This window comes from Montipora foliosa, chromosome 4 (assembly GCF_036669935.1).
Source record: "Montipora foliosa isolate CH-2021 chromosome 4, ASM3666993v2, whole genome shotgun sequence".
Lineage (NCBI taxonomy): Eukaryota > Metazoa > Cnidaria > Anthozoa > Scleractinia > Acroporidae > Montipora > Montipora foliosa.
The window spans coordinates 26164459-26171460 of NC_090872.1; positions in this window are offsets into that span (position 1 = coordinate 26164459).

Sequence of the window (7002 nt, forward strand, 5' to 3'; positions counted from 1 at the left end):
ATTCTTATCCTTTACCGAGTTTGCTTTGGCTACTACTCTCAGCTATGCGTCACGCAGTATTTGAATGTGCTGTTCATTCCTCAGTCGGTCAGATTGTGCATTTATTTGCTGTTTAATTACTCGCATCTGTCTCTAACCCTTATGCAACATACTGGCAAGAATACCAACATTTTGATCAAACACACAAAACCTCTCTTTAGGCCCAGCCAAAAATGTTTGGAAAATTTCATCGTTAGTAAGGCAGCGGTACCACACCCCATCGGGAGAATTTGGTGACAGACTATCCACAGTAAACTATAATAAATTTATCAAACGGTTTTTCATGGTACACCTGACAAAGAAATGTACATCTGTTTTTCCAATGGTGACTTGGGAATACTCGCAAAAATCCGAGTGCCTCTTTGCAGAAACCGATCTTATGACCTTCCGATTACCAGGCGACTCGTGGGCGTTAAGTCATTAATTAAACAAGCTTCGGGTGATAATTAAGAAACGGTCCAGATAAGAACGATAGCAACAACGGCAACGAACATGTTGGAATTCAATTGGTATGCAAAAAGGTGATAACTTTTCTATTGTCTGTACTTCTGATGAGCTTAAACAGCAAACGGTTAACAAAACTTCATAAAGCAGTATTATATTCATCCTTACTTTCCAACCATCTTCCATCTTTCATCTGGTCTCAGTTCAAATGAACTCCACAGAAATCGTATGTGGGGAACATGTAAAATTGTAAACGTTTCTTGGCTTTTGTTTTCAACTCTTGTGATTGGTCAAAATCTTTTAACACAAAAAAACACCCTTTCAAAGTGGGCTGTAAATGAATTTTATTGCGTTAACTGCCTTCCTGTAGGTTTATGCATTCTCTGTGTAAAAATGATAACATTCCTATGTGGGGAAAGCCCCGTTGCCGCATAACAAAGGAAATTGCTATCCACCTTACACGGATCATTACTTAATCTGGTACGCTGCTAAGACTAAAGTTGTTGTTATGATGGTGCATATTGTCGAGATCGTAGTGAAAGAACCGGTATCGCAACCAAGTTTATTGACATAGCTCTCGTCAACGAACTTTCTAATATGGCTCAGTGGTACAGTATCCGAACTAGTAACCGGAAGGTTCGACTCCCGAGAAGGAAAGTCGCATTTTTTCCGAGTGTTCTCGAATCACCATCGAAATATTTCACCTGACCTTGTAAACACAGTGCAAAAATAGCTAAATCAGTGCAATTTACTAACAGAATTCTCGCTTATGATTGGCTAATGAAAAATGGGGTTTGGTAGGAACCAATCAAAATCGAGCCCTGGATGGCGCAATTTATGGCGCAATTTTTGCGTGATACGCGTGCGTTTCTAATTAATCATCTCGACTTTTTTCATGTATATTATTAATAAGTAATCACATGATTTCACTCGTGTAATTTGGAATAAATAAACACTTTTATTTTTTTTTAAAAAGGAGAGAAATTGCACGAGTCCATATATCCGTGTTTATTTATTCCAAATTGCACTCGAAGTCATGCGATTACATACAATAATTGCACTTCTATCTCACACCCAAATTGCAATGCCGAAACTCGTTCGTGCCTTTCGGACTCACTGAACGATCAGCGTCGTTTCCGTACGACGCCACCGCTGCTTCTCATTTATGCAAATGTTAGACTTTCAAGCCTTCTCGGATAATATCTTCCATGTTTATAAGTTCACTGTGGGAGGCTAAAGAACCCACACACTATTCAAGAAGAATAAGTCCTCTGTGAGTAAGTTCTATCCAGCAGAAGTGGCCGGCTTGGCGTAATGTCTCTAAAAGGACTTGTAATGTATGAGGCCACCTAAGCAAAAACAGCCACAAGTCAATAGGACTTTGCCGAGTGCTGGTACATGTAGATCTAGAAAAGTTATCGTTGGTTTCTATCGACTTGACTCCGATGCAGCATTCGAACGTCATTGAACAAGCATACCCATAAATAATTGGCCGTTTTTATACTAGCAAAGCATAATCCATCCAGACGAATATGCGTCTCTCATGTTATCGGTCTGGTGTAAAGACGGGACGAACTGTATAACACGCATACTCATCTGAGACAAATTTGGGCGAACATTTTTTCTGCGTCTGTCAAATTCGTTTAGTATAAAGTAGGGCACAAGACGCATTAAGCGTCGGGACAAACTACCGTGTTTACTCGAATAAGCGCCGCGGCGCTTATTGCGGTGCTTATTGAATTTTTCGCGCACCAAGTGCGGCACTTATTCGAGAGCGGCGCTTATTTAAAAATTGGACGCCACATAGAAATATTTCTGTACCGAGAGGAACGGAAACGTCATTTGATAGTCACCATTTGAATCTTACGGCATTTTACTGAATGGACGAATGGTTGCTCGTCAGCCAGTGAACTATATGCGATCGAGTTTTTTTACTAAATGTTTTTTTGTAAATTATAAGTGACATACGCTGCTAATCTAGTCCTAGATTAAGTATCTTTTCCTCATTTTCAAACGAATACCGTAACAGTAAAAATTTCTCTAAATGTCGTGTAAATGGCAACGACCGTTTAAGAAACGGAAATTTGCGGCGGCGCTTGTTCTAGTAAATACGGTACCCACTTAATTAACTGGATAGTTCCTTTTTTCCCTGGTACACCGATAGGACCCTGTGATCGAGATTGGGACCCCTTCCCTAGCAGTTTACGTCGAGTAATCCTTGGCTGAAGACGAATTGGCACTTTATCTCGTTATGGCACGCTCTTTGATAGAACTAAAGGACGTGGAAAACTCATCGATTTCTCAGTGACTGTTGGGGTGCTTACCATTAAGCCAAATAATGCCGATGGAATGGTCGTTTCATAAAGCTAAGCGATTTCCCGAATTTATTGACCAACCAGATGACAATTGCACTTACTATTTACTACCCGGCGTTCCATCCCGCATATTTAATCGATCCTGGGTAGGTACGTCATGTAATGACGTACCTACTCAGGGAGACCATATGTATGGACTTACATGACGTACCTACTCAGGGAGACCATATGTATGGACTTACATGACGTACCTACTCAGGGAGACCATATGTATGGACTTACATGACGTACCTACTCAGGGAGACCATATGTATGGACTTACATGACGTACCTACTCAGGGAGACCATATGTATGGACTTACATGACGTACCTACTCAGGGAGACCATATGTATGGACTTACATGACGTACCTACTCAGGGAGACCATATGTATGGACTTACATGACGTACCTACTCAGGGAGACCATATGTATGGACTTACATGACGTACCTACTCAGGGAGACCATATGTATGGACTTACATGACGTACCTACTCAGGGAGACCATATGTATGGACTTACATGACGTACCTACTCAGGGAGACCATATGTATGGACTTACATGACGTACCTACTCAGGGAGACCATATGTATGGACTTACATGACGTACCTACTCAGGGAGACCATATGTATGGACTTACATGACGTACCTACTCAGGGAGACCATATGTATGGACTTACATGACGTACCTACTCAGGGAGACCATATGTATGGACTTACATGACGTACCTACTCAGGGAGACCATATGTATGGACTTACATGACGTACCTACTCAGGGAGACCATATGTATGGACTTACATGACGTACCTACTCAGGGAGACCATATGTATGGACTTACATGACGTACCTACTCAGGGAGACCATATGTATGGACTTACATGACGTACCTACTCAGGGAGACCATATGTATGGACTTACATGACGTACCTACTCAGGGAGACCATATGTATGGACTTACATGACGTACCTAGCCAGGGAGACCATATGTATGGACTTACATGACGTACCTAGCCAGGGAGACCATATGTATGGACTTACATGACGTACCTAGCCAGGGAGACCATATGTATGGACTTACATGACGTACCTAGCCAGGGAGACCATATGTATGGACTTACATGACGTACCTAGCCAGGGAGACCATATGTATGGACTTACATGACGTACCTAGCCAGGGAGACCATATGTATGGACTTACATGACGTACCTAGCCAGGGAGACCATATGTATGGACTTACATGACGTACCTAGCCAGGGAGACCATATGTATGGACTTACATGACGTACCTAGCCAGGGAGACCATATGTATGGACTTACATGACGTACCTAGCCAGGGAGACCATATGTATGGACTTACATGACGTACCTAGCCAGGGAGACCATATGTATGGACTTACATGACGTACCTAGCCAGGGAGACCATATGTATGGACTTACATGACGTACCTAGCCAGGGAGACCATATGTATGGACTTACATGACGTACCTAGCCAGGGAGACCATATGTATGGACTTACATGACGTACCTAGCCAGGGAGACCATATGTATGGACTTACATGACGTACCTAGCCAGGGAGACCATATGTATGGACTTACATGACGTACCTAGCCAGGGAGACCATATGTATGGACTTACATGACGTACCTAGCCAGGGAGACCATATGTATGGACTTACATGACGTACCTAGCCAGGGAGACCATATGTATGGACTTACATGACGTACCTAGCCAGGGAGACCATATGTATGGACTTACATGACGTACCTAGCCAGGGAGACCATATGTATGGACTTACATGACGTACCTAGCCAGGGAGACCATATGTATGGACTTACATGACGTACCTAGCCAGGGAGACCATATGTATGGACGAAAGTGATTTTTTTTAATTACAGAGGACGTTAAGGAAATAGGGGCTACTGTAGTCACTTGACGGGTTACATGGTTTGCCAAAGTTTAATTAAAGTGTAGTTGTTCGCCATCTTGCAGATTCACCAGCTATAGTGCAAAGAGAGTCGTCTTCGATATCTAGGGGCTAATGGATTTTGCAATCGGGTTAGTGTATTCTGACTTCTACTTGCCGGACGTGCAAGGAAATTAAAATTTCAGGAGCACTGAGCCGATACAATGTGGCCCTATTGTCTCCGCAACTCCCAAACGGAAAAAATAGCTACTCACTTATGCTATTACCACTCCACTGGTCAAAACTTACCCAGCTTCGTATGACACTACACACATGCTCTACATTACAGAGTGCTATCGTTTTCCTGGTGAAAATAATGTTTTCACTACTGTAATCACAAGCAACCATCCAGGAGAATCTTAGAACACAGTTGAATACTATTGTGACGTGACAAAAATGTTCAAAGTGTTTATTAAAAAGGCAGGCGTGTCACAGGGTTTGTTAAGAAATATCTTGTACGGTCACGTAGCACCACGTTTTCACGACAATGACAGTCGATAAAAGAAGCGGCATTAGCATTAACGAATTCTGCGACATGGTTTTATCAGCCGGCTAATGCTAACAATTCCCTGAGATTTGGTTCAAAGCAAAGAGTGCATGTAGTATCAAAGATATCTACTGCGAGCGACAAAGATCGGCATGTAAGCATCCCTCTCATTCCTCCATCATTTTCAATTACTTTATAAACCTTATTCATAAATGGCGGTCAATTTATAATTCTTTTGTCGAAGTGCAAACAAATCTCTTGGTGCAAATTAGCCTACCAAGCCTCGATACAATACAGTACATTGAAAAGATTTCTTGCTCTAACATGAGGCTTGGTAAGCTAATTTGCACGTGGACAAAAGAATTATAAATGTGACCGCCATTTATGAATAGGGTCTATTGTTATAAAGAAAATTGCTATTGCTTGTTAGAAAGTGTTTGGTATTCAGGTATCAATGTCATGTCTAAAAGGCACACCCGAAAGACCGCTCTACCACTTTGCTGTGTATTACGCATTCCTAATATAAGTTCTTGAAGTAAACTGGTCTGACAATGCATCGGCGCACAGGCATAAGTACTATAATAGCAAACAGAACTGTCTTAATACCCATATGTACTCAAACTGAGTAGCCCGTCTACAATTGTATATCCGCTCCTTTGCTATAAAGGATTCACCAGTGAGTATTACAAGCATCCATTGAAAAAGGTCCTCTTCGTATCTCAAAAAATAAACTCACAAATGAATATAAACAAGACTTTTCAGCGATATTTCCGCTGAGTTTAGTGGCCTTCATCAGGCTGAATGGCCGGTGCACGTTTATCACGCCACTAATGACAAATTTAAATATGCAACTCAAAAGCGCGCACGCCACAACGCAAAACCACAAGGCCCACGCAAATCGGTAAATATAAATCATCGTTTTTGTTCCCTGTTAGACCTAGTCTGATTAAAGAAAAAGTCATGGGACAATTTATGAATAAGCTCAATGCTTACATATTCAAGGCCGTGGTGTCCCGGAGCATGGAAATGTCTATTAATAAGATAAGTCTTTGCTCTTATCTCCAATAGGAAGTCTAGCGTGAGCTCTGAGGCGAGTCTTATGGTTGTTAAACCTAAACCTAAATTTTGACGTCGTTGAGCCTAAGTACTGTACCCGACACACCTTACAAGATAGTATATAGACCAAATTAATACTGTTGCAGTCCAGCTCATAATTGAATACTTGCTGCCAGTAATGTGTGATGTAAAAATGCCACCCAGCTCCAGATGCTGGCACACCTGGCAGCGTCCATTTCCACATCTGAGTGTTTCCCTTGGTCTTGGTCCTGCTCGTTGCGTGCACTTTACCTTTGCATGTACCGACAATCATTAGCACTGACAATTCTCATGATCACGAAACCCAGGCACACGTGTCATTTGTTCTTCCATTCAGGCAAACATCACAGGTTCATGTGATGGTTTTGCAACTTTATTTTGCTCAATGGTAACACCACTGCTGGCGGTAATTTCAAGCTCAAGTGTCTCAGTCCAAGTGAAGGTTTTCGTATGGAATATTTCTCATCCCAAAGAAAGTTATTGCTTTCCCCATGGAAATATTTTGTTCTCGAAAGGGACAGTTTTGACGGTCACATAGGAAATATTTCTTTGCCAAAGAGGAATATCTTGTGTCCCATAGGACAGACTCTCTGTTTGTTCTTAAAATGTGGT